This window comes from Fundulus heteroclitus, chromosome 1 (assembly GCF_011125445.2).
Source record: "Fundulus heteroclitus isolate FHET01 chromosome 1, MU-UCD_Fhet_4.1, whole genome shotgun sequence".
Classification (NCBI taxonomy): Eukaryota; Metazoa; Chordata; class Actinopteri; order Cyprinodontiformes; family Fundulidae; genus Fundulus; species Fundulus heteroclitus.
Window position 1 is genome coordinate 327,553 of NC_046361.1, and position 13,885 is coordinate 341,437.

A 13,885-nucleotide genomic window follows, 5' to 3' on the forward strand; every position below is an offset into this window, starting at 1 on the left:
TTGTGAGGCTGAGGTATGTTTTCTGTCTGGTTGGGTGTTTTTTTTTTTTTTTTGGTTTTTCTTTTTTTGTATCTGGTACATAAACTGTTTTAACAAGCACACCTTCTAGGTGCCTCCCCATTTGCTTTTTGCTGCGCTGCAGCCCTCTGCAGAGCTCCAGTGTTCACCTGTCTTTTTTCTGAGCAGGTGGCACTCCAGTAATCAGCATTTATCCTGTAAAGCAGCTTGTTTCTCCACAATTTCTCCAAACAGCTGCAGCCCACTACCAATCTTCAGTTTGGATGACAGTAGCGCTGTGCGGGGAAGGGGTGGGACCAGCGGTACACACTGCTAACAATCAATCAGAGCCAGACATCTATCCGGGCTCTGACTGGTTGTTTCTGACCAGTGGTGGCATATTTCTGCAATGGCAGAAGGACCACTGGGAGGAGCCAGAGGAGCTTGATTTTTTTCACAGGTTACCTGTTTCATCAACTCGCATATAAAAATGACATTTATGCAAAAGTTATTATAAAGAAGCCATACACATACTTTCAGCTGTTTGAAGCTGTTAGAGCGTTCACAACAACTGATAGTCAGTTGCAAACTGCATCTTTAAATTTGTAGTGTAAAGTCTTTTTAAATGTTTTCTTCGTTTTTTGCCAAGCCGTGTATATTGTTGCAAAGATCTATCAACCTTCGTTAGTATAAAAACAAATTACAAGTTCTCCCTGCAGTGCATGCAGTGTCTGCTGTTGGACTGCGCGCAAATGTTCCCACGTGCAAAGAATCTACCCGCATGTTTCCCCTGTCTGCGTTTTTGGTAAATCCCACATAGAGCTGTTGTACTTCAAACGACGATTTCAGAAAAACTCTGGTTCTCAGAAAACCAGAAAAAACAATGAAGGCTGCCTGTCTGGTTGGAGTGGCTCTCTGGTGAAAGTGGTTGTAGTATATCAGCAAAGTACAGTGCAAATACAGAAAAAAGCACAATATATGAGCAGGCATAGTATTGAGGTGGCTAACTTTAATATTATCTTTAAAATTATACCATACCAATACCATACCAGTGTTTTTATATAACACCTTTAAAAGCAACAAGGCCAACCAAAGTGCTGTACATTGAAATGACCAAACAGAGAATCCAGAATAAAATACATAAAACAGCACAGGTAAGAAAAGAAGAGGTCACAATAACTATAATAATAAAACTACAATTAGAATAAGAACAACTCAAACAGGGGCAAAAGCCATGAAATAAAATTGTGTTTTTAAACAAGACTTAAAAACAACGAGAGAGAAAGCCTACCTGACATGTAGGGGTAAGTCATTCCACAAATTTGGGAGAAGGCTCTGTCACCTTGGAGCCAGTACCGCGTGTTGAATCAATAAGAGCATCTTATCAGCTAACCTCAGAGAGCACAGCGGGACATATGACGGAAGCATATCAGAGAGATAATACTGGTCAAAAATATTAAGACATTTAAAAACTTTAAATGTATTCGGTAATAAACAGGAAGCCAGTTAAGGGATGCCAAAACTGGCAAATCAAGCCGCATCCTTTTGCACCAGTTGCAAGCAAAACGGTCTGATTGATTCCATAATAAAGCACACTGCAATAGTTAGATGTTAGAAAGTATGTATTACTTTCTTAAAGTTTCTTGTAGACAGAAGGGGCTTCAATTTAGACAGTTGTCTCATCTTGAAAAAGCAGCATATAACAAATTCATATGACTAAAATAAAATATTAATATTAGTAATACTAGTACGTTTATTTGTTTAGCCCTTTACAGTAACCACTAGGTTAACTAAAGAACTTTACAGTGAGTAAAGTTAAAAACACATAAAACACAAGAAATAAATCAGCGTTAAGTTAAAAAAAATCATTGTCCCTCTATTATGTATTGAAGGGGCCCAGTCATGTATCTTAACCATGAAAATAAAAGACAGAAAATTTATTCATCTTGAAAAAAAACAAAACAATATATGCCAAGAGTTCATCCTGATAGTATTTGCTCTGTCCTTTTTGAGCCAAAAAAAATATTTTTGCAATTGGAGCGATTAGCACACACAAACCAACAGTACTACAGAACTAGTCCTGCAATGCCTTGCAGTAAAGTGACAGCTCTGCATGGTCGAAGACCTACAGGGTTAGTCTTACTTACTCTTTCTTTTTGCACATTCACAGGTGTTGCTGACTTGTTCTCCTCCATTGCTTCACATTCCTGACTCTTTACGCACAAGCGCAATATCGTACTTCTGCTCATGTTGTCTGGTATGGAGGACCAGCTCTACCATATTTAAAAATAAATACATAAATAAATAAATGCTCAATAAATAAATAAGCATACAATTAATTGCCCCCAAAAATACAATAAACAAATGAATGTAGGTAGAAATTAAATTATACAGTGAGACAAATGTATATATCTCTTTTAATTAGCTTCTTTATTTATTCGCCTTTGTAATAATTACCTTATTTATTTTCCGTTATAATCTTCAACTTTATTTATTAATTACTTGTTTTTTAAGCATTTATTTATGTGCATGTTATAATATTTTTGTCTGATTTATTCTTCCTTTGTATTTTTTTTACCCTATTTATTTCTTCGATGCTATTAATTTCTGCCTGTCGTTTTTACATTTTTGTATGTTTATTTATTTATTGAGAATGTATTTATTTATGTATTTATTTTTATATATGGTAGAGTTGGTCCTCCATAGTCTTGTTATGGTAAAACAGAAATGTTTCCATTGAATCTAGATTAAAAATAAAACCTTTTTCTTTCAACAGAAAAAGTAGAAACTCTGTACTCTTGGAGATTTTGGAGATTAAAGAATCCTATTTTAACTGGCTTATCACTATGTATTAAGTATGTAAATCAGAGGGATTTTAAAATAGTTTCTATAGTTTGTTTTCCATAATAATTGTTGTATTGTCATAAACGGAAGATGGACAATAAAAAGAACATGTATAAACCATGTCCTATTCCTTTTCATGGTCAAACATGTTATTTCTGTTCTCTACAATTTTGGTTTTTCAACGGAAGAGAAGAAAATTGCTCTTTTGCAGTAAACATCACAGACATTTGAAATAGAATGAGCACTCACAGGATTTCTTATTATTGAATACCTTACTGTGGAATAAAGGGTGTGCTTAATGGGAAAATGAAAATGATCTTATTAATGTTGGTCTCAAACTGAAATGGAATCCTTTTGTTCTGAAACTGACAAGATCTTCTTGAGACGGTTCTGGTTTCTTTGTTCTGGTAATTTTACAGGAGCGCCTGTGAAAATAGCCTTGTATTTAAAATATAAGATTTTGTTTTAGAAAAATTCTTTTCAGATTCCCAGTTTGATTGTTATGTAAAGTATACTTACAGCAACAATCTCATATTCTAGTGCTTTTATAGATATGATGCCTCATAATCAGAACCCCAGTTTTCTGATATTTTTGTTTCTTATTGTTAGCTCTGGTATTACCTGCATTCCTCAGTTGTAATTCACTTTGGATTAAAGTGTCTGCCAAATACATAAACATAAGTATTAAGTTTGTGTTGGAATTCATTCAGCTTGGTGAGCCAAGTAAGTGTATTTCAATGAAAGATGACTCGCTTGTTTCTGTTGGCTTTTTTCAGAATCACTTTATTTGAAGGGTTGTGCATAAAACTGACATTACACTCTCATAAACATGACATAACTGTCATGAACATAAAGGTGTCTTTATGAATGTTTATGACTATTTTCATTAAGTGTAATCTGGGAACCTATTACTATTTTAATGCAAAGTTGACATTGTTTAAAAAGCATTAAATTTTTTTCTTTCTTAAAGGTGTCAAGGTTCAGTGAAACTGTTGTAATAAATTTACATTAGCTGGGCCCTTATATCCACTTTGAGGGATTGGACATATTGAGCGATATCTAGTAGGAAGGGATTGAACAGTAAATATGATAAAGGTACTCCCATCACAGCTCTCCAATTCCTCTGAGCAAAAGCCTTTTGAACAGTTTTTGAAGTTAATTCAGTATATTCCATGCTCAACCTGAGACCCTGCTTCCTCTGTCATCACTTAGGTCCAACACCACCACGTCTTATGACAGCAATTCTATTCATGCATGTTTAATAAAGATTTAAAAAACTTAATGGTACATTTACGCAGAATGTATTTTCTTTTAAAATGATTTACTTTTAGTAGAAACATAACAAAATTTGATAGATCACATTCTTAAATAATGGAATTATTTCTTTTAATCTTTCCAGTCATGCAATTAATAACATGAACACTATTCTATATGTGAATGAAGAAGGATCGGTTTAGTGGTGAAGGTAAATAGGCAAATGAGGTTATCATGCAGACCTAATAAAACTGCAGTGTCTTTCACAACAGTGCAGTAAAAGCTCTCTTGGATTCCAAACATTCTTAGACAGAAATATTATTTCTTCGTTAAAGGTCAAATCACAGAGCGGAAAATGCAATAATTTGATCTCTCTGGTGCTTTTAATGTCTATATTTTAAATGTTTTTCATAACATGTGCTCTCAAGAAAGAATCCCCTGCGGAGTTTCCTTTGGCATTTGACAGTGACTACTGGGAAATTCTCTATATCATATTGAAGGGACCCATTTTCAGAATGGACCATGAATGCACGGTTGTTCAAAATAAAAAGACTGCAGCATCTGAGAACTCATGGTAGTTGCAAACCGAAGATTTAAACTGTGTATGTACCCCTAATCCATGGCTCAATTACTCTACCCATGCTCTTGGGTGAAAGTATATGGAGGGCCAAATCTGACATGATTAAAAATAAACATAGAAATAAATGCAGAAATAAATACATGTTAAATAAATAAATATGTGTAAAAGAAATAAATAATCTCAATAATTAAATTATACAATGAGACATACATGTAAATATATCTTTTTATTCTTCATTTTAATAATCACCCAATTCATTTGTTTTCTTTAATAACTGTCACTTTTATTAATTTTTCAGTTTTTAAATGTATTTACTGTATTTTTGTGTATGTTTTAATATTTACCTCTTTTTCATTCGTCTATTCTATATTTTTAATTCATCTATTTCTTTAATCCTATTTATTTATGCCCTTTTTTCCATTTCTGTATGCATTACAGCCTCATTATGCAACTGAGGAGAAGGTGGTCCAAAGTAGACAACGGCTGCCTATTGTTTGGTTATGATCAGACTTCCACAGTGGAATCTAAACCCAACTGCCATCAATGGCTGCCGTTACTGGCTGCTGTCACAGTGGCTACCCAGGTTATCAGTGAGCTGAAGCATTTAGCTACTTGATTTGAACGCTGTAATTCCAGACTTTATTATCTGTCTTGTGGATGCTCTGACAGAACATGTTTCAGTAAGTAGACATGGAGGCAGATGTCGCCAAACTAGTTCTCCTGTCAGAAACTACAGCCCCACCAGCTCGGAGCACCCATTGGGCTAGAGCAGTGGATCCAGTCGGTTCCGTCTCAGTCATGAAAATAGAGATGTTGAACTTTTGTTAAAAAGTAACAGAGTTATTACCTCATTGTTCAGTTAGTGGGTCATGAAGTGTCATCTCATCTGTTTAAATTCAATTCAGGTCCATTTGCCACCCTCGTTCATTACACGGAAAGGTTTGAAACTTGTCAAATCTTGTGCTCTCTGTGGTGGGATAAGCTAGTTAGCAGTAAAATGGTAATGGTTGTACTTGTATAGCACTTCATCAGGTCCAATGACCCAACAGCCAATCAGTCACGCACACATTCACAACAAAGCTCACACTGACAGTGGTGAGCTATGTTAGTAGCCACAGCTGCGCTGGGGATGAAGCTAGTGGACGTTGGATTGACATATATAGAATAAAGGAGTGACAACTTCTCAAGTACAAGAATTTATTAACATAAATAAAAGAGTATCTAGAGAACACCTCTACTGAATGCTGTTTATCTGAATTAACACTATATTTCAATCAACAAATCCTCTTTACTAGGCTAGTGAAACTAACAAAAACTACTAAGCAAAATTAAGATAAAAAAGAAACCAAAGTTCATCTTAAAGAATATGGAATGAGGTTAAATTCAGTGTTGTGTAGTAACGAAGTAAAAATACTTCACTACTATGCTTAAGTATATTTTGGAGTACTTTATACTTTTCTCGAGTATACATTATTTTGATAACTTTTACTTTTACTTCACTACATTTCTGAACTTAATTGCATACTTTTACTCCAATACATTTTCAATGTTTGGTTTAGTTGCTCGTTACAAAAAGAGAGAGAGAGACTCACGCACGCAAGTGTTTTGACCCCATCTACTGATTTACTGTGACAAAGTCGGGACTGGGCTTGTTCATCACCAACAGGATAAGAAGCTGGTTCAGTAGTAAAGCAGGTTAAGTTAAACTTGTGGCATAGGTAAAGCATCTAATAGCAGAGAGTCCTAATTTTCTTAACTAAATGATAACCTGCAGGTGTATCTATTAGCAGGTTTACCACTTCCTGTAGGTTAACTAGACCTGGTTTATCACTTAACCATGTTCTTAGTATACACCCCCTTTGCCTACACTTGGCTGTGTATAATTTTAAAGTGCATAGCACTGACCTTACTTGAAGAAGGAAAACTGAAAGCTTACAAAAAGGTTGTATTTTCTGTCTAAACTTGGTCTAAATTTCTCCTGCACTTTGTTGTTTATATTATTTCAAGTGAATTTTACTTTCAAAGTTTGCCAAAATCTAAAAAAATGTCATTCATACTGCATTTGCTTTGTTTTACTTTTTACTTATACTTTTTATTACATTACTTGAGTACATCTATTTTTACAGTAATTTTCATACTTAAGTACAAGACATTTCAGATACTTTAAGACTTTTACTCAAGTAACATTTCAGTCAGTGACTTGGACTTTAACCAAAGTCATATTTTGGAGAGGTAACTATACTTTTACTTGACTCCGAGATTTCAGTACTTTATACAACACTGGTTAAATTAGCTTAAATAATTTAGAACAACCTTGGGTCTGTGTTCAACCCATTGCATAACCCACAATGCAAATGTGAGTTAGGCAAAACATTTTTTGAGGAAATAACATTTAAACATTTGCTAAGTAAAAATCAATCACCTTTGGGGCACTTGATTTCTATTAATGTAATTATTTCCCCAGGAAATAAGACTCAAATCGGTAACTTAGGAAGCTAGAGGGCACTGTAATTGGACGATCGAGCGGAGTGGCGTGCAAAACTGACTGTATTGTCTTCAGTCCCAAGCCACCTTACCATGCTCCTAGTCTTGGCTCCATATCTCCTCCATTCACTTCAGCCATGAGGAACCTAGGAGGAATATTTGACAGTGCCCTTAGGTTTGATAAAATTGTTAACTCAGTAGTCAGAGAAAACTTTTTCCAGTTAAGGATTCTATCAAAAGGAAAACCTTTACTGCCTTGGGCAGAACTTGAAAGAGATGTCAATGCCTCTGTCCCTGCCTTTGTAAGCTCAAGACTTGACTACTGTAATGCCCTGCATATATCAAGTCCCCAGGACAAGAATAAAATAACGGGGGGTGGGGGGGCTTATTCATTTGCTGTTTTTGCCCCCAAGCTCTGGAACTTCTTACCAACCAAGTTACGATCCCTCACTAAGCTGAAAATTTTTAAATCTCAGCTAAAAACACAGATGTTTAGACGAGGATTTGACTCATAGTTATTGTTTAAATGTGGTTGGTGTTTAATCTGCCACTCATCCGGATGTGTTCATTCAAACAATATCTTAATTTAACAATATATATATATATATATATATATATATATATATATATATATATATATATCCATCCATCCATCCATTTTCCAAACTGCTTAATCCCTCATGGGGTCGCGGGGGGTGCTGGTGCCTATCACCAGCGTTCATTGGGCGAGAGGCGGGGTAAACCCTGGACAGGTCGCCAGTCTGTCGCAGGGCAACACAGAGGGACAAACAGGACAAACAACCATTCACGCACACACTCACACCTAAGGACAATTTGGAGAAGCCAATTAACCTGACAGTCATGTTTTTGGACTGTGGGAGGAAGCCGGAGTACCTGGAGAGAACCCACGCATGCATATATATATATATATATATATATATATATATATATATATATATATATATATATATATATATATATATATATATATATATATATACACAGAGGTGTCAAGTAACGAAGTACAAATACTTCAATGTCTACGACTTGTTGTGCTCCCGGATGCACAGAGAGGCATTCCAAATCGTTGGATGTACGTTTCTGTTGTTTACCGAAGGAGGAAGGACGAAGAAAGAAATGGATATTTTCAATGAAAAGAGCGCAGGCAGACACTCCCAATGGACTGGGAGAGGCATCATACTACGACAGAATTTGCAGTCTACACTTCATCTCCGGTAAATACAACTTAATTCTGCTCTAGTCATTGTTCTGCTTAAATAGCGGCGGAGGGGAGGTGGCGATCGCTACATGGGCCGGAGAAGCGGCCCGTGTAGCGATCGCTACAGCAGCTGCCGCTGTCTGAAGCAGCAGACAGCAGCAGCGGCTACAGCAGCCATTACACCCCCGTTCACGGGCGCTAGTACTTCTGTGTTTACGCTGCAATGTCGCCGACACCTCCACCCATTCTAACAAGACAAAAACACCAAAATAATCCGTAGTAAACAATGTTTTTTTTAATCCTACCGGGCGGGTCTTCCTCTGCTGAGACGCGGTCTGTGTCCGACGCCGCTTTCTGCTGTTGCACAAACATGTGAACAACATCCATCCATCCATTTTCTGACCGCTTAATCCCTCATGGCGTCGCGGGCGTTGCTGGAGCCTTTTTCCCGATATAAAATAATTGTAGCCGTCCAGTGGTTGCATGGCTTTCGTGCTCTCTGTCTGTACTGGCCTGCCGTGTTTATAAGGCAGCTGCAATGTCGCGGTACGGAACACTTGGCCAGCATTTCACAGACTCGCTCCATCCCTTCAGGCTTTTGCTGTGTGGATCTGGCAATTTGATACCATCAACTTACTCTTAAAACGATCTTGTAGTACATTATCTAAAGAAGAAAAATACGTGGAGAACTCGTCAGTTTCGCTGTTTGCGTCCGCCATTGTGTTCGTCTTTTGCCAACCAGTCCGGCGCGCATGCGCGAAAAACCCGGATCAAAACAATAACAATGAACTGGTCTATTCTGTTTTTATCTCTCTCTCTCTCTCTCTCTCTCTCTCTCTCTCTCTCTCTCTCTCTCTCTCTCACTCACTCACTCACTCACTCACTCACTCACTCACTCACTCACTCATCTCTCTCACTACACACACACACACACACACACACACACACAACCTAGAATGTTTTTGCACCAAAGGGTATAGTTTACCTTAGGTATTTGATGGGACTCACACATTTATGTTCGGGCAGTTTTGCAGGCTTGAATACTACCGCTGTTTGGAATTGAATTCCAATACATTTTGAGAGAGAACATGCTCCTTGAGTGACTTTGTCTTTGACTAATGGGTTAATGATTATGTTGTGTCTTGGGCCACATGTACAACTAATCAGTGTTTAAATTAAGCTTTCAGTTCATATAGTGGCATTTTTTTAAACGTTACTTTATACTTTTATACTTTAAGTAGTTTTTGGAGCACATACTTTTTCAGTTTTACTTGAGTAAAGAGGTCAAGTTGATACTTCAACTTTTACCAGAGTGTTTTTAAACTGCAGTATCTATACTTCTACTTAAGTAACAAATGTGTGTACTTTTGACACCACTGTGTATATATATATATATATATATATATATATATATATATATATATATATATATATATATATATATATATATATATATATATATATATGGTCGATTATGATGTCCATAATATTGTTTCAGATTTTATCATTATATTGTGTTTAATAGCAGGGGAGAAAACCTTTAAAGTCAATCAAAAACGTTCTCCCCTTCAAAATATCAACCATGTTTGAAACTGAGTCTATAAGATTTCAGCTTGTAGCTTTAATGTAAAATTGGAGCTGGCCTTTCAGCAGCAACCTGACCATGTTTTGTAGTTGTAGTGAGTTTTCCCACAATGTTACTTTAGGTTTAATTAATAATAAATACCTTGTGTAGAGATTAAATATGTATGTGGTCTGTTCTGAGGCTGTTACACTCCTCACATTTTAAACATTTAAGCCCCCAGCAGGTGCCAAGGGAATCTTGATTGAAATAATCATTTGAAACCACCTCATGAACAATTTTTGTGCTCTAGTTTGCTTTCTTTCTTTATTCTCTTTCAAATGTCTGTCTCTTCTGTGATTAGCTTGCTTCTTATTTGCCAGTTAGTCGGTTTGTTTCTTGGTCTGCAGCCTAACAGATATTTTTTTAGTTTTAACAGTAACCAAAAGAAACAAAACCAATATGTTGAAAAATTTTCACCCGAGTGGATTGAAACGGCAGCACTTGTGATTATTGTCTGAAGCACTTTGGAGTGACTCATTTATTGTTTTCTAGAAATATTAGTATATGGAAGTTTAATGAAATCACTTCCACTGTATCATGTTTGAAAAGACTAATAATCAATTTGATACCAAATATTTTGGTTGTCTCTAATAATCAATTTGATACCAAACATTTTGGGTGTCTCTAAAACAATTAACATTTCTGCTTGGTACTTAACCCAGCAAAGAGACACATTACTTTTCAGCAATGTTCCCTAGAAGCTGTGCGCAATCGCACAGTGCATCTGGATTCAGCACACACAGCAAATCTATGCTGCACAGTAAATAAAATCCAAGCTGAACTGTAAAACAAATAAAAAAATAAGTTATTTTGTACCATTTTGTAATTCTGGTGAGATGGTGTTTCACGCTCCGACTCTGCGTGTGCCAGGTGCTGATCGGAGCACACCGCTGAGTGATGGGTGGGGCAGACGCCTTTATAGTTAGGCAGGTTGCAGTGTGCATCTTTGTTCTGGGCCCCGTTTCAATCGATCTACCCTGAGTAGAAAGTTATTTAAGTCAAGAAATGTGCCGTAGCCCTAACGGTGTTTGGGAAAAATATATGAATGGAAAATTAGAGCTGGAAGTCCCAAAATTTGATAATGAATAAATTATTGCTTTCATTCTGTGTAGTTCTTTTATTAATCTTGTTGGTCTCTGCCTATGTAACACCATCAAAGTCGTCTATAGCTGAGTGCAACAGCAACATTCCTGACAGAGTGACATACAGCTGCCTCTGAAAGATTTTCGACGTCTCCTTGAAAATATATTAATCCAAAAATTATTAGACATTTAATCGTGGTCTGATCAGCCTCTTCCGATAGAGATTTCTGTGGAGTATTTGCGCTCCAGCATACAGGCTTGCACCTCCAGAAAAGGACAGGCCTTTCCTGACACATGCTTGAGCAGATCTCAGCTAAAAAGAAGGAAAATCTCAGAGTTTGCCCAAACAACTCTGCTCAGTAGCAGGGTTTGTTTGACAGAGTAACTTGTTGTTATAATTTGACTCAGGGTCAAGGCTTCTGACCTTTCTGAAATGGATATATATATATATATATATATATATATATATATATATATATATATATATATATATATATCTGTATGATATAATATATATATAATATATTTAGTATAGTATAATATATCTTAATGTTGCTCTCTCTACGATATATATATATATATATATATCTCTATGTCCCTCTCTCTAGCCTATATCATACTCATTACTCTATAGTCTCGCTATATATGTATCTATCTTCTATATGTAGTATATGTCTATCTTGTATCTATCTCTATGTGTATCTATCTGTATCTCTCTTCTCTCTATCTCTCTATATTCTATATCGCTCTTGGTCTCTCCTATCTGATCTCTTCTAGTCTCTGTGTATTCTCTCTCCTCTCTCTTTTCTCTCTTATGTCTATATATCTCTTCTTCTGGGTCTCTATCTAGGCATATTCTCTATGATCTCTATTGTATGTGATTCTCTCTTCTCTCATCTCTCTAGTGTCTCTCTCTATCTCTCTCTCTATAGATCTCTCTCTATATCTCTCTCTAGTCTAGAATAGAGAGTGTCTCTTCTCTAAGAGAGATATAATATATATATAGAATAGGTATAGAGTCTCTCTGATAGAGATACCTCTATGATATCTCTCTAATCTAGATATATATATCTCTATATATATCTCTCTCTCTCTATCTCTCTATATGTGTATATGTGTATATCTCTATGTGTCTCTGTGTCTATCTATCTCTATATGTGTATCTATCTATATATGTGTCTGTATATATATATCTCTGTGTATCTATATATCTCTCTCTATCTCTATATGTGTGTATATCTATCTATCTATCTATATATATGTGTCTATCTATATCTGTGTATCTATCTCTATATGTGTATATATATCTATATATATGTGTATATATATATATATGTGTATATATATGTGTATCTGTGTGTCTATGTGTGTATATATGTATCTATATCTCTATCTATCTCTGTGTATCTGTGTCTCTCTCTATGTGTGTGTGTGTCTTTCTATAGCAGAGCATATTTATATGGGGTGTCGGGATTATATATGTATCAGAGTGTTGACAGGGCGTGTGGCATAGGAAGTGCTGGTGGCACGCGTCAGGCCAGGTTGCGAACAGTGCTCTTCCATATGAAAGAAAGGAAAATAGATGTTAAACGTGGAACGGTCAGATCTACTCAGCACAGCGCTTTCCAGTGAACAAGTATAAGTTTTGTTGACCAGAGCGATCCTGGAGGTTCTACTGCTGATACTCTGACAGATGAGCGGAATGCGATGCTAAGCCTGGAGGAGGAGAGACGCCGGTGAGAGCTATGCCTTGTTAATTTGACTGTCACAGCAGATTTTATAATAGGCCTTGTATAATTGGCCCAAACAATTTTGTTTTTTTAACTTTGTTTTGTGTTGGGAACGGACAGAATACGAGGAAGAGTTGTTTTTTGATGCCTTATTTTTGTGTATTTTCAGGGGGCACACAAATTTTGAGAGATTACTTTCATTCAGGGTTTGGACAATGCATAATTGAATTTACCAGGTTGTGCAGAGATTAAAAACATTTGGGCGTAAAGAGCAGACAACTGTCTGTTTTGTTTGCATTAAATATGCCCGGGGTGGCACAGGCGTCAGTTAGGGATGTGTCATTTTTCCCCCTTCTTCCTTTCATCCTCTTAAAGGCCAAACAGTTAATCATAGATAACTAACATAACCAAAATAAGACCCCCTTTGTGCTTTGGTAATATTGACCTTAAAGGTGCTGAATGTTACAAAGTATCACAGGTATAAAGAACCAACACCTTTGATAACATCACTGAAAAATATGCAGTATTGCTTAATACAAAATGTATTTAGTGAATAACATGTCACACCAGCACTTTTCCTAATGAATAACACTGGAACATAGTGTAAAAAGTCATTGTTTATTTTGACACTTAATGGAAGATCATTAATGTGGTCCATTTTTCTAATGGACCACATAGAAATCATCAGTCTTTTCTAACACAGAAATCTATTTTTAATATAAATTTTAACAACAAAACAAAAAACAACCACATTATATTATATATCGATACTGCTGTTGAGGTTTCAGCACAGCAGAATGAACAGCTCCCCAGTGGATGACATCACATCAATTTCAACTGAGCATTGTTACTTCTCAAAAACTGTTGCTTTAACCTCATCCCTCTTTTTGGGTGCATTTCATTCCTTTCACACAGGCATGTCCAAAGTGTGGCCCAGGGGCCATTTGTGGTCCCGCTACTGATGTTGTAACCTGACGCCGCCAGATAGATTTGCTCCGCATATCCATCTGGAAACCTTCCGTTGAAGTAATTTTGGGAAGGGGCGAAAATACTGGTTAGCTGATTGGCCTA

At 36.3% G+C, this 13,885-nt stretch overlaps 1 protein-coding gene across 2 annotated transcripts in view; it reads left to right on the plus strand.

The window, feature by feature from the left end:
* plch2a (phospholipase C, eta 2a) overlaps positions 1–13,885 on the plus strand; it is a 345,611-nt gene that overhangs the window by 43,298 nt on the left and 288,428 nt on the right. The window lies entirely within an intron of this gene.